The sequence below is a fragment of the Tamandua tetradactyla genome, chromosome 10 (genome assembly GCF_023851605.1).
Source record: "Tamandua tetradactyla isolate mTamTet1 chromosome 10, mTamTet1.pri, whole genome shotgun sequence".
Classification (NCBI taxonomy): Eukaryota; Metazoa; Chordata; class Mammalia; order Pilosa; family Myrmecophagidae; genus Tamandua; species Tamandua tetradactyla.
In genome coordinates this window covers 9,772,659-9,786,862 of record NC_135336.1, presented here as the reverse complement: position 1 = coordinate 9,786,862, position 14,204 = coordinate 9,772,659, and the positions used below count along the sequence as shown (strand labels likewise).

Sequence of the window (14,204 nt, the reverse complement as noted above, 5' to 3'; positions counted from 1 at the left end):
GGGCCAAAATCATTGAATTCACTGGTGCTAAGTGACACTGGGATACAAATCATGTTATCAGGGAGCTAGAGGTGGAGGAAGATTAAGATTAAGAAGCCGTGAGTGGCTGCCCAGACTGCTTGCGAGTGATAAATTCTCAAGTGTTGCACGGAGGCTCGGGCTATCATGGGGAGTTTTATTGAGCCAAGCGACTTGACGACTTTGGAGCCCTGTCACCTGTCACCGTGTTGTCTGCAGGTGCCATGGCGCTTCTTCGGGGCATTTGGGGCTTTTTGAGTTCCCTGGGAAAGTCGGGGGCTGAGTTCTGCTCCGGTTGTGAAAATCGATCGCGCTTTTCTCTGTTTTGCGTGTACACCGAGATGTTTTTCATCCACTGTGGGTGGTTATCCAAAGAAGCCTTTGACTTCACACATTCGCTTTTCTAAAGAACAGCTACCCATATTTAAAGTTCAGAACCCCAATGCAAAAAAAATTCAGAGCTAATTAAGAAAATCGCCCAGCTATGGAGGGAGCTTCCTGATTCAGAGAAAAAATATATACGAAGATGCTTACAGGGCTGACTGGCAGGCATACAAAGAAGAGATAAACAGGCTTTAAGAACAGCTAACTCCAAATCAGATCATATCTTGAGAAAAAGAAATCATGCAAAGATGTTTAAAAAAGAAAGCATTAATTAATAAGAGAGAGTCAACAATGTTTGGAAAACCAAAAAAGACCTCGATCAGCTTATAACATTTTTCTATCTGAAAGCTTCCAAGAAACTAAGGAAGGTTCATCACAGGCAAAGATGAAGACTGTGAAGGAAAACTGGAAAAATCTATCTGGATCTCAAAAGCAAGTATATATTCAGCTTGCTAAAGATGACAAGATTCGTTACGATAATGAAATGAAGTCCTGGGAAGAACAAATAATTGAAGTTGGACGAAATGATCTTATAGGTCACAAAACGAAGTACCAAGCAAAAGATGGCACTGATACTTGTTAAACTATAAGACTGAGTTCATAATGGATAGGTTCAAGAAACCAATTAGGTCTCAATACCTGAAGCTTGTGAAATCGGAAAGGATAAAATTGGAAACATTTTATATTTTATTCTTTTTTCTTTATCCCACAGACTTCTGCTAATTTAATATTATGTATTAGTATCTTGTCTTAGAAAACCCAAGCAGATATAAGTTCAGGCTAATTTACTGTGTGTTTAGAAACTACTGAGGATCAAAATAATGTATGCAAATGGGCAATGAATCGTTTTACCCTTTGATAAAGGTAAATTAGACTGTGAACTTTTTTTTAGACTGGGTGACAACTATGAAAAGATTATTCTTGTTTCCTTATATTGTGGAGGTAGGAGTTTGCTTTCCAGAATTGTCCCAAATTGTAGAAGCCAGTGTTGTATGATATAATTGTGTATTTTTTAAAAAGCAGCCAGAACTAATGTAGGTAAAATTCAAGTTCCTACATATAATTCATAAAAGGGACTGAGAGATTTATAAACTTTTCCCTCTGTCTTTTCTTTTTTTAAAAGTAAAAACTAAAATATTATGTACCAAATCTATGCATTTTGCATTATACTGCATAGAATTTTAAAATTTCATATTTGTTTAATTTAAATGCTTCCAAATTATGTGTTTTAAGGTGAAACAGTGGATATATAATGCTTTTTTTTTCCTTTTTTAATTATGGAAATTTTCTTTCTGAAATATCATCTCTTTGGTGGGTGAGCATATTTATCCAGAAAGTAGAGACCTTGTCTCAGTTTTAAAATGAGAGATTTAAAAGCAAAAGTCTCTAGATTTTGAATTTGTTATTTCTAAACAGGTTCAAATGTTATTTTACACAACATCTAAAGGCCTTATATAAGGGGACAACCAGCAACAACCCATGTGCCAAATCTGGTTTATGGGTCAAATTCAGCCTGCTGCCTGCTTTATATGGCCTCAATTGTGCTTACATTTTTAAATGGCTGAAAAACAATTTCATGGCACATGAAAATTAATATTAAATTCAAATTTCAAGGTTCATAAATAACCCTGAACATACACACACACACACACACACACACACACACACACACACACATATGCCCACAAATGAAGCAATGAATGTAACGGTCACTGCCCAAATATCCCTGAAGATTGGGAGAACAGCCAAATGAAAGGGTGGAGGTATAACAGAGAAGATAGGATTTAATAAATGCATATAACATATTGATATTTCTTGTTAGTCTCCAGTGTGGTGGAGCAGCTAGAAGGAAATACCTGAAATTTTGGAATTATAACCCATACCATATCTTGACGTTTGTTCTATAATTACTTTTAAAATTGCACTTTGAAATCTATAATTTTTTCTACATGTGGTATATTTCACAATAATTTTTTTTTTAATAAAGAAGAGAATAAGGCATTCTCTAAAAAAAATTAAAAAGCAGTGAGTGGTCTGGTGTATTGGGAGTTTAAAATATGTTTAGGACAGTACAGGAAAATAAAGCTGGAGTGGAAGACTATGGTAACACTGCAGCAGTTCTAGAATCCCAGGTTGAGGAGTGTGAATTAATTTGCTATTCATTAGGAACAAGAGAAGACAGTGATCAGGTAGCACTTAGCTCGTAGAGCATCCCTTTTTACTGCTACCTGTGAACTTAACTCTTCTCTGCCCTAACTCTGAGCCTTTAAATCAGCAGAACCTCCACAAGATGGTGTTTGACACCTAATAAAAACAAGTATTAGCCAATTAATCATATTTTAGGAAATTACCTTGGGTCCTCTACCTTCTTGTGTCCCTTGCTCTCTGTGCTTCACATCACCCCAGGCCACCACCCTGAGTCCCCAATAGTTTGCTGCCTTCAAACCCTTTGGAGTTTATGCTATTTAAATTCCAGGGCTGAACCCTTGGACTGGAAAATTGACTTTGGATTCCCTGGGTTTTTCATTTGGTGCTCTGTAGGCCACAGCTTGCACTCACCCTGCAGGGTAATCTGAGTAACATCCGACCCATCCAACTCAGCTCTGGGGCCTGGGAGCATACCCTGTATCAATTAATTTGACAAGAACCACACCTGACCTGTTTCCTTCTGCCCACTTAGGAGATGCAACTCCAGGCCTTGAATTCCAAGCAACTCCTTGGCACATGATCAAAAACTTTACTAGTTTAGAAACAAACTCATGAGCCTACTTTTCTTTTTTTTTTTTAATCTTTGTAATTTTTCCATGCATTATGCATCCAGCAGTATCTGCAAGGACAGTCCTGAGCTAGGAAGGCAGGAGGGAGTGGGAGGAGAACAGAAATTGAAAGAACTTCATTGTTGAGGGGACAGGAGTTTTGCGGGGTGTTTTGCCACACACGCCTCTCCCCCTATATCTTATGCTGTACTCTATGCGGATAAACTGCTGGATCCACGAACACCTGTCCTCTCCTGACTTAGACCTTTGTTTGCTCATTCAAGAATGACCACCGCTAAAACCCCAATTCCACTTTATCCCAAATCTACATATTCTTCAAGGATGAGATTAACTCTGTATTTTTTGGAAATTCTCTTATTGATAATGCTGGTGTAAATTGTTATTTCCAAATATTTTCTCTGTACATCTCCTTAAGACATTTACATATCACTCCCTCTTTGCTTGCCCAGACTGTATTATTTCGGAGCTCCCATTACAGCCATTACCCAATTTCCTTCTTCACTCCTGGTTATTTCTGTCTCTGAACATTTTTTTTTCATGCTGTTTCCTCTGCTTGGAAGGTTTCTTATGTTTCTTGGCATTTATTATAGTCCTGACCATCCCTGAGGATAATGCCCTTTAGGAACCCTGATTTGATGTTTCCAGCTCTCTCTGTGCTCTGACTTTGGACTTGTAATGAGTAACCACATAGTTTAGCATGTCACTGTTTTAAAGTTTTCTATATGTTGGTTTGATGTCTCTAAATCTTTTTATAAGTGTATAACCAAAAAGGAAAAGAAAATTTAAAAAAAAGAAATAAAGAATTCTCCAAGTAGAAAGTGTGTATCAGGCATAGAGTTAAGGTGCTTAAGAATCAGAGATAATAAAATATCACTCGAAACATGTATTTACATGTTTCTACGATATGGTTTAGGAGCATCAATGAAGGGATCGCTACTGTTTCCGGGCAGTCATTACAAAAGGCTTCTTGGACGAGATGACATCTCTTAAACAATGAGCAGGAATTCACTAAACATGAGAAAAGAGAACGGGGGTCCATTCCAGGGAAAGACCTGGAGCAAAGGCAAAGAGGTGTGAGCGTGTATTCCATTCGTGAGCAAAGAGTTTGTGACAAGCATCTTGCACAAATTAGGAGCAAGGATTTTACTTTATCCTGGGTTTGCAAATGCCCAACACAACCAAATATGGTGATTGCATCCCTCTAAGAGCCTAAATGCCATGGTGTTTTGCTTGTTTGTTCTTTCAGAATTTAAAAGTGAATGTTTGCAATCAGCAAACACAAACCTTTTGTTGAATGAATACATGGATAATGAATGAATGAGTACTATGGGCAAGCATTGTGCTGGGCTCTAGAAATTCATCACTGAATAAGATATTCCAGTGGGGAAAGGATATTTGAAAAATATTTAGGCTCACAATAGATATTTTCCTTCTTTTTATCAGATGAAGATATAAGCTTACTGTAAGGATTAGTAAGAGGCCCTTCAAAGGCGGTCCAGTACTTGCATAGTTTGGAGCATAGTTTACAATCTGGAGGCAGGGCGTTTCAGTAGGAAACACTGAATTAGAACCAGTTTCAGTTTCAGATATGCCTCAAATTTTCTTAGCGTATACCCTGAGGGCAGATTAGATGAAACTGTTTCACTGGTAAATTTGAAAGAGTAAAGTGACTTGCTTCATAGTTTCAGTGGAGAGCTTTCGTATGAGCAGGGTGATAGTACAAGCATCATGATTGTCAAGCCCTGATTCCATCCTATTCCGTAGCAGATGTGGATATTACATCTGAATTTCTAGATTTAGGATTTTAATGAGTCAGGGCTTTGGACAGGTAACAGGTGGTGAGGAGTCCTGGACCTGAATTTTGAAAATGGCCCAATAATTTTGACCTTTTTAGATAGCCAATCCACAAAACTGAAGCTCGTAACAAAGAGCTCAAATGTTTTTATCTATACCTCAAATGAGTTTAAAATGCATATTCCAGTTTTCAGAGAATTAATTGATAGAGTCTTTGATTACACCTTCCTTTTAGTCATTTTAGAGTTTATAAATATTTTCATTTTCATGATTTTGTTTTACACCACAAGATGCATTTGGAAGAGCATCACATCACCATTTTACAGATGAGATTTAGCCAACATGACAGAGCTAGAAAGTGGCAAAATCAGGGTTTGAATCCAAGGCAATCAAAGTAGAACACAGGCAGGTATCCAGTGGAAACTGCGAAAACTAATGTGGATGAGTCAGGGAAATGGAAGTACTTGGTGAGAGCAAAACTTGGCAAGTGTTCAGGTCCAGGACTCCTCGCCACCTGTTACCTGTCCAAAGCTCTGACTCAATAAAATCCTAAATCTGGAAATTCAGATGTAATATCCACATCTGCTATGGAATAGGATGGAATCAGGGCTTGACAATCATGATGCTTGGACTATCACCCTGCTCATACGAAAGCTCTCCACTGAAACTATGAAGCAAGTCACTTTACTCTTTCAAATTTACCAGTGAAACAGTTTCATCTAATCTGCCCTCAGGGAGGTAGCAAAACTGAGTGACATCACACATGAGAGGTGGAAGGCTCTATTGTATATTAGGTTCTGCTTTATACCCATGTGGAAACTTTATGTAAGTTTTGCCTCCTGTAGAAGGAACTTCTCCTCCCACTCCTGCCTCTTCTCTCTCTTGTCTCCCAAGCCTACCTGCTGAGATTGTCTTCCACCTTCAAGGGTCCTCTAAATTGCTATATTCTTTATGAGGTGCACTGTGACTCCTCCATTTGTATGTAATCTCCCTTTCAATTAACATTAACTCTTAACTTATTTTAATAATAATGATGATGACAATAATTATTATTGTAAACATTTATTGCAGGCTTATTATATGCCATGGCCTGTGTTAATTGCTTTTCCAGGATTATCTCTTTTCATTCTCCCAGCAATCATAAGAGGTAGCTACTATTATTAACCTTCATTTTATGGGTGAGGAAATAGATGATTAAGGTGATATTTAACTTACCCTAATTTTCACAACTAGCAAACAGTGGAGCCAATCCTGGGTCTGACTCCAGATCCAAACCCAGATCCAAACTCAGTTCTTTCTGACTCCAGAATACCTGGCCTTAAGACCACCGTGCAGCATAAGAGTCTACTTTGCATTATCACCATACCCTTTCCCATTAGAACCCAGGAGTCCATGGTTACAACTAGACAGGCCTTAGACATGATTTTGTTCAGCCTTTTAGTTTCACAGGTGAGGGAAAGGAAGGTCCACAAGGAAGGCATCCTGCCCAAGATGATACAGCTTTTAATGAGAGAGACCAGATCCCAACCTCCTCCACTTTGCACTTTCCACATTGACTGCAAGATTCATAAGGGCAGGCAGGGCACCTGCCTCATCCTCTTATCTCCAATATCATTTTGCACACATCTTGCTTATAACAAGGGCTTAAAGAACTGAATTCATTGGAATTATTTATAATCTGAGATCATAATTAGAACACATAGAGCTATCAGAGCATGTCATGATTAATACTAACATACATAGTGTACAAATTAGTACTGTAAATTACTTGCATATCTAAGGAGACTTTAAACAGAGGACCTCAAACCACTGCTCTTTTTAAAAATATGGGACCAAGTAAGAGCTGTTAAGCTTAACTGATTTACAGAGATGAGACTAACTAAAAATGACAAAGCCCAAAACAGGCCCTGGCATTCAGTGTTATGATACAAAGAGATAAGTCAAGTGGCCCCCCATCTTCATTCATCTTAGTGAAATATTCCAACCAAACAGAATTGAAACATCAGTGATGAAGAGAGTTATTTGGGGTCAACTGCATTAGCAGCATTTCCTCTGTGCTGGTGCCTCCTTTGCCACTTTCCTCTTCATTGTCCTTTGAAGGATTCCCATCACTGTCAGGATAAAATACAAGCATTTAGCATGATATGCAAGATCATTACCAATCTGGCCATTTACTGTTTCAGTAGACCCACCTAATATGACTCTCATATACACCCTGCTTTTTTTCACATTCCAAAATGTGTAGTTTCTTTAAAGCAATGACACTTGCTCTGGCTTCTGGGTAAAAAGGCTCTTCCCTCTGCCTTCTATTCTTATCCCCTCACCACCTAAATAACTCCTCTACCTCCTTCTAGACTCAGGTTTCATAACCTCATAAATGATTGATTCTAAATCCAGCTTGATCATCAGAATCACCTGAGGAGTTGTTATGAAAATGCAGATGCCCACAGAGATGATTTCCAGGCATCGTAATTTCTTGAAAAAGATCTCCAGCAGGCTCTGGGAAATCACTGCCTTAATTAACTCTGAAACTACCTCTCCCTATTACATCAGTTATCAGACTGAAATTCTCCGTGTCTCTCCTCCCTACCAGGTTAAGATAAACGACTTTCATTTCTCTAATTTTAGCATTAGTTTGGTAATAAAGATTGGATGAATAAATGAAGTTGGCAAATCATCAAATTCATTGCTCAAACCCTTTCTTTTGCCTACAATGTGACCAGATCTACCCTTCATTTTCAGATAGTGTTTTCAGATCCTTCTATTTAAGATTATTCTCTCTCTCCTGTATATTCTTGTGGCAGATTTTTTTAATTTGTTTCTCTATTAACACCTTATAGTAAATGTTCATGTGTTTGCACATCTCCCCCATTGAGTTCTCAGCTCCTGAAGTTAGAGAACAAGTCTTTTTCAATTTTGTGATTCCTTCAGTAACTATTAATATAGACCACCCATATTTGCTAATTTAAATCAAAATTTCGTTTTTACTTAAGTTTCTATTATTTGTATCACCAAAGTTCCCCAATTAAAATCCTTATCACCACATAGCATTCTACAGAAATATTTCCAATAATATTTTGACTTGATCTCATGTAAAAGCTTTAGCTTCCCAAACAAAATTTAAAACCATACTCATGGAAATTCATATATTAGGCAATTTAACCACCAGGAAAAGAGATAAGGTTTCAGAATTTTGTTGGTTTTTGGGGGGGGATAGGGTAGAGGGGGCGTGCATAATCAGTACAACGAGAAGGCACCTGGCTATCCTGAACAAGTGCTGGGGAAAATCCTACATGCTCAAATTGGGTACAGATTCTTAATTATAAATAAATCTGTAGTGGATGGCTTTAACACAATTTATTCTAAAAGCAGTGATGTGAATTAGCTTGCAAGTGGTGCCTCAACCATCCAACCCTAACCTTCCTTCAGTGCCAATCTATGCTCAGTGGGATGTGTCAGTAAAAGCAGTACACAAGTACACAAAAATGGCATCGTGTGGTGCTTCACAAAATAAGGGAGCTGCTTACTGGAATGATTGTGCCATATGTGAAGATCTAAGATTAAGATACTGGACAATAAAGACATAGTTTGAAGCTACGTAGCTAATCAGGGATCAAAGAAAGAAAGGCTAAGCCAAGGGAGAGGTAAAGAAATGGGCAAGGATTGACAACATAAGGTGAATATTAAAAAGTAAGTTTGAGTTGGAGAAGTTTAATTCTCTAAAAATAGAAAACCTAAGGCACACTAATTTTGCATTAACCCACATTCCTTGCTGGGTAGAAGACTGTTGAGGTGAATAAATTGGAATCATCTATAAATGCTGATAAATAGATAAATGATGTATGTCTAAATGCATGAATTAATATTTGCTTCAATTTATGTCCATAATTTTAAGTGGTACCATCGTATTCCCTGTTCTTTAACCTGTTTGTGCAGAGTTGCCTAAATCTTTCTACTGTAACCTGGCTGAAGCACAAAACAAACTGGTTTCTCCTTCATGAGCCATGTTCATGTTTGAGGCATTTCCTTTTACTCCCATGCATCTGAGGTCATGTGCTCTGCTTTCAGCTCAGTTCCTGCAATGCTAGCTGCCTTCTTGGTGTGACCCAACTCAGAACTATAATGAGACACCACTCATACCCAGGCATTCCAAGAACTACAGACATTGAAGTGAAATTAAATGCTAACTCTGCAAAACAAAATGAAACAGCCTAAATCCCCTTGATCTGTTAACATTTGAAAAAAAAAAGTAGTGTTATTAAGCAAACACTATTTCTTTGACCTTCAGGAATTATACTCTAAAGGAAAACATAGGAATGCTTATCCTTTATCCTAAAGTGTACCTTGCTAACTGGAAATTAAACATTCTCTCTGAAGAAATAAAAATGACAGAGTGAGGTATGGAAGGAGAGAATCAGAAAGACAGCACTTTACGATAACATACAAAGTGTATCTGGATGTTGTATAAGCACATGCTTCTTTTCATAAAAAAAATATAGTATAGCTATATATCCAAAAGACCTTTAAATCTAATTCTAAACTTATTTCAATTTTCCCTACTCTACTTTTATTTTGATGGTATCAAATCCAATGATAAACCTACTTTCTCTCTGCTTATACTCTTATTATTAGTGTTGAAAAAAAAATAAAACAATTTCATTGTGATATATTCATATACATACATATCATCCATGGTGTACAATCAGTAGTTTCCAGCATTATCATATAGTTGTGCATTCCACATCAATACCACAATCAATTTTTGAACATTTTCATAATTCCAAAAATAAACAAATAAAGAGAACACCAAAACATCCCATACTCATCATCCCCCCTTATTATTCATTTCTCTTTTGCCTTTATTTTCTTGCTCCTCTGTCCATGCACTGGATAAAAGGAGTGTCAGTCACAAAACTGGCCAATCACATAGTCACATGGTAAAAGCTACATAGTTATGCAATCATCTTCAAGAATCGAGGCTACTGGATTATAGTTCAACTAGCAATTCTAATACACTAAAAACTAAAAATAGGTATCTATATAATGCATAAAAATGACCTCCAGAATGAACTTTCAACTCTATTTGAAATCTCTCAGCCACTGAAACTTTATTTTGACTCATTTGTCCTTCCCCTCCTGGTCACGAAATCTTTCTCAATCCCATGATGCCAGGGCGAGGCTCATCCCTGGGAGTCAAGTCCCACATAGCAGGGAGGACAGTAAGTTCACCTGCAGAGTTTGGTTTAGAGAGGCCACATCTGGACAACAAAAGAGGTTCTCTAGGGGTGATTCTTAGGTATAATTATATGTAGGATTAGCTTCCCTTCCATCAGAAAAAGACAAAAGTTGTATTAAAACAGCCTACACTACAAGTACATGTGTTAAATCCTCTACTAGGCATTGCAGACTTCAGCCTTTACTTTTTAAGCAAACTCATTTCTATTTAACAAATCAATATTTTTGTCCTTTATTTAATAAATGAAAAAATATTTTTGTTCTTTAAAAAAAAAAAATAGAGTGACAACTGAAGAATTAGGATTAAGATGTGTTTTGCCAGGTGCCAGCTAGATAAATTGGTGTCTGCGTGAGGGAGAGAACTCAGGAATCCTACCTATGGAATTCCATGCATCACAATGTATTCGCTTCAGCTACAGGAAGACTTGTTTTCCAACCGGGTGGCTAGCAGCAAGTCCAGTCCTGCAGAGTGAGAAAGAATGGAACGTTTCAGGATGGGGGTTATAAAAGGCAAGAGAAAAGGGAAGTAAACAGCCAACTTGCCACTCTTTTAGATGGTATCCTTCAGAAACTATGAACTTTTTTCTGGGCTTAAGGCATTGTTTGGAACCTGTTGACAACTTACACCTTTGGCCCTGCAGACATGAAGAAAGAGGACTATGGATCTGCCTCAGGAAAAAACCACAAAAGAAGAGAAGCAGCAGAAACAGCTATTTTCAGGGTTGAGGGAAAGTAGAGAAACTTGAGGTTTCTCCCACCTCTGGAAGACCAGTCCAGATTCTTGGGGACTGGAGGGTTTTTAATCTGCTGTTTCATCTCTCTAGAACTCTTCTAGGTATGTGTTCTATGATTATATGCGATATAACCTAAAAAATTAAAATTGTGCTGCCTAAAATCGCCACTCTTACTTTCATTCCCCAGAAGGGAAGACAAGCACCTGAAACTCGAGTTCAGCTCCCTGGCAGGTTTTTGTTTTTTTTTTTTTTTTTTTTACAAAAGGGAAAGGAAAGGAGAAACAGAAGTTTCTAACAAGTAAGATGAGTTTTTTTTTTTTTTTAATTGTAAGGGAAATGGATAAGCATCTCTCAGGTCATTTTCCAGACTACCAAAGCAATGTTGCCTGAGCACTGCTTTGGATATTGGATAATGAAAGATGACTAAGAGTTCTGTTCTCTAGAAGCTCACAACCTAGTTTGAGCACAATAGCATTATTTAGGGAAATATAAATTGGTTGAATACAATGTACTATTTGAGACATACCCAATCCTCTCACTTATTAAGTTCAGAAAAGGAGAGTCTCTCAGAAACTCTAGGTTAAAAACAGAATTAGGAGAAAATTTATCTTAACCTTGTCAAGTAGATTAAGAATCAGAGAAGGTATTTCTTTTTCATGAATGAGCCACTCATAAAAATATAACCTGTTCTTAAACCGCGTGTTCAATGTAACTATTCATAAAATATTTCCACTCTCATAAATGTGCAGTAAGAGTTTGTTAGCTAATAGGCTCAGTGATCCCCTGAAAATGGCAGTAAGTTATGAATGAAAGTAAGTGAAAGAGTGGACAAGGTTCTGGAACACCCAGGCTTCAGCTCCAAATCAGGTCTTGCTTCACTATTTTAGAAGAATAATTTCACTTCTCTGAGTCTCATTTTCCACATGAAGGAAGAGAAGGTAGTTTTCAGCAATTTAAAAGTCTTATTCTAAATTGGATTTCCTAATTCCTCTATATGTCAAACACGGGACAGAAAAAAAAAATCAGGCTATGTCAGGGATTGGAAGGCAGAACAAACAAGGAGCTGCATTTTCAAAGGTCAGGCAGATGTCAGTAGCCAGAGCCCAGTCACCCAAGTATAGTAAGGATCAAAATGTAGGCTGAAATGCCAGAGAGAAGACAAAGGTGAGAGGTTAAAGGCTTAAACCAGTCATCAGGAAGCAGGAGCTGGGCAGAGCGGAGCTGAAGAAGCAGGTCTGCCTGATACCTAAGGCAGGTCGTTGCTAAATCCCAGCTTTTATACGTTTCCTCTTGAGGAAAAGAATGAAAGAAATCTAATTTGGAACAATTGCTGGAGTCATTTTATGTACTTCTGCAAAACTAGCTTTGTTTAATTTCAGTTTGCTTTTGAGGAAACCAAAGTTTAGAGGATATTAGTAGCTTGTCCAATGTTCAGGGGACATGAGGAAGCTGGGGGTCTATCCTAGAAGCTTCTGGCACCCACCCCATGTGGTGATGAGCCCTTTGGCTGACAGCAACATTTGCCTTTTTTTATTCCAATCCTTTGTAATGGGGAAAATAAATTTTTCTGAGCGCTATGCCAATGAAAGATCTGTTGTTATTTGGTTTTCAAGTATAGCAAGTCTGTCAGTCTGTAAACTCAGTGGGAAATAAAAAAAGTTGGAGAGGTAGAGCCTGGGACTTAGAGATGAGGTACATTTTACACTGGAGCAAGGGCTCAGGGCTGGACTAAGACCGCTAAAGTGCACGGTCCAACAGCTCAGAAGGTAGAGGACAGAAACAAATGGTGGTCATAAACAGGCAGCAGCTAGCCAGGCCTGGGGCAACAAATATGAAGTCTTCAGTGTCAGGGAGTGTGGGGGCTGGCAATATACAGAACCAAGGAGAATGGCAGAAAGTTTAATGGCAGGTGCCTAAGTGCCTGACATAAGGCTGGGACTGAGCAGTGGGCAAAATCCTAGCTGCCAGCTGAATTGAACAGAATGATGAATAGTGCCCCATTCATTCATTAATTTTTTCCGGAAATATTTATTGAGAACTACTGAATTCAAGGTTTTGTTCTAACCTGTGATTACATCAGTGAAAAAAACCTCTACCTTTATAGAATATGCTTTCTAGTGGAAGAAGACCACGTGTGGTGGTTTGGAGTTTTTTACTCTAGGAAAATACATTCTTAATCTTAATCCATTACTGTGGGTATGAACCAATGGTAAATAGAATTGTTTGATGGCTGTAACTACTTCAGTAAAATGTGACCCAACTGAATCAGGATGGGTCTTAATCCTTTTACTGGAGCCGTTATGGAGAAGGTGTCAGAGAGAGAAGCCACAGGGAGCAGCCAGCAGCTAGAAGTCAACAGAACCCAGAAGACAAAGAAGACTGCCATGTGCATTGTCAGGTGACAGGAAAGCCAAGGAACCACCAAGATTGATGGCCAATCAGCAGATGTTGGCCCCAGGGAGGAAGCAAGCCTTCTAGCCTCTGAAGCTGGAAGCCAAAAAATTCCTGTTGTTAAGCCATCCCATTGTAAGCCATTTGTTTTAGCAACTAGGCAACTAAACACCAGGGAATCAAGGAACAAGGCAAGAACATACTTTCAAGAGTGGATATTAGTGGGAAAGTTGAGAACACAATCTGGCTCAATTCTCTCTACTTGAACTATTAGCCTATGGGTTATTAAATTCCTTATTAATAGTGACACACTTGGTTGTTGTTTAGCTGATAGCTGGTTAGCTGATGGCTGGGGGTAAGCGGCCATACTGAGTCAGTCACACAGACACATAGCACACAGCACACGACTCAGGAGACAACCCTCAGGGGTGAGTGGAAGGCGTCCACTTTATTGAGGAAGTGCACAGGCTTATATAGGCTGGGAGCATGCAGGGACACGTGTCAGGCTGGGATTGGTGGCCGTTGTTGCTAGGGCGGAGGGCGGATTTCTGGGATTGGTCACTGTTGTTGCTAGGGCGGAGGGCAGATTTCTGGGATTGGTCACCGTTGTTGCTAGGGTGGAGGGCAGATTTCTGGGATTGGTCACCGTTGTTGCTAGGGTGGAGGGCAGATTTAAGGTTAGTGCTTTTGGCGCAAACCACCACCAGTTCCGGGAAGAAAGCCGGTTGCGGGCTAGGCCATTTTGTGTTGCCTTGCATCAGTCACGGCAGCCATGTTGGCAAGAAATTATAACATCTCCATCACTTGGTCTTAAAGACTGGAGTGGGATTGAACCTGCAAATATAGAATACTGTGGGGTGAGACAGCAAGA

The 14,204-nt window shown here is 38.7% G+C and overlaps 1 pseudogene; it reads left to right on the top strand.

The window, feature by feature from the left end:
- The first annotated feature begins 242 nt into the window (after nt 1–242).
- Nucleotides 243–985, top strand: LOC143648910 (transcription factor A, mitochondrial pseudogene; annotated as a pseudogene).
- Nucleotides 986–14,204: the final 13,219 nt, after the last annotated feature.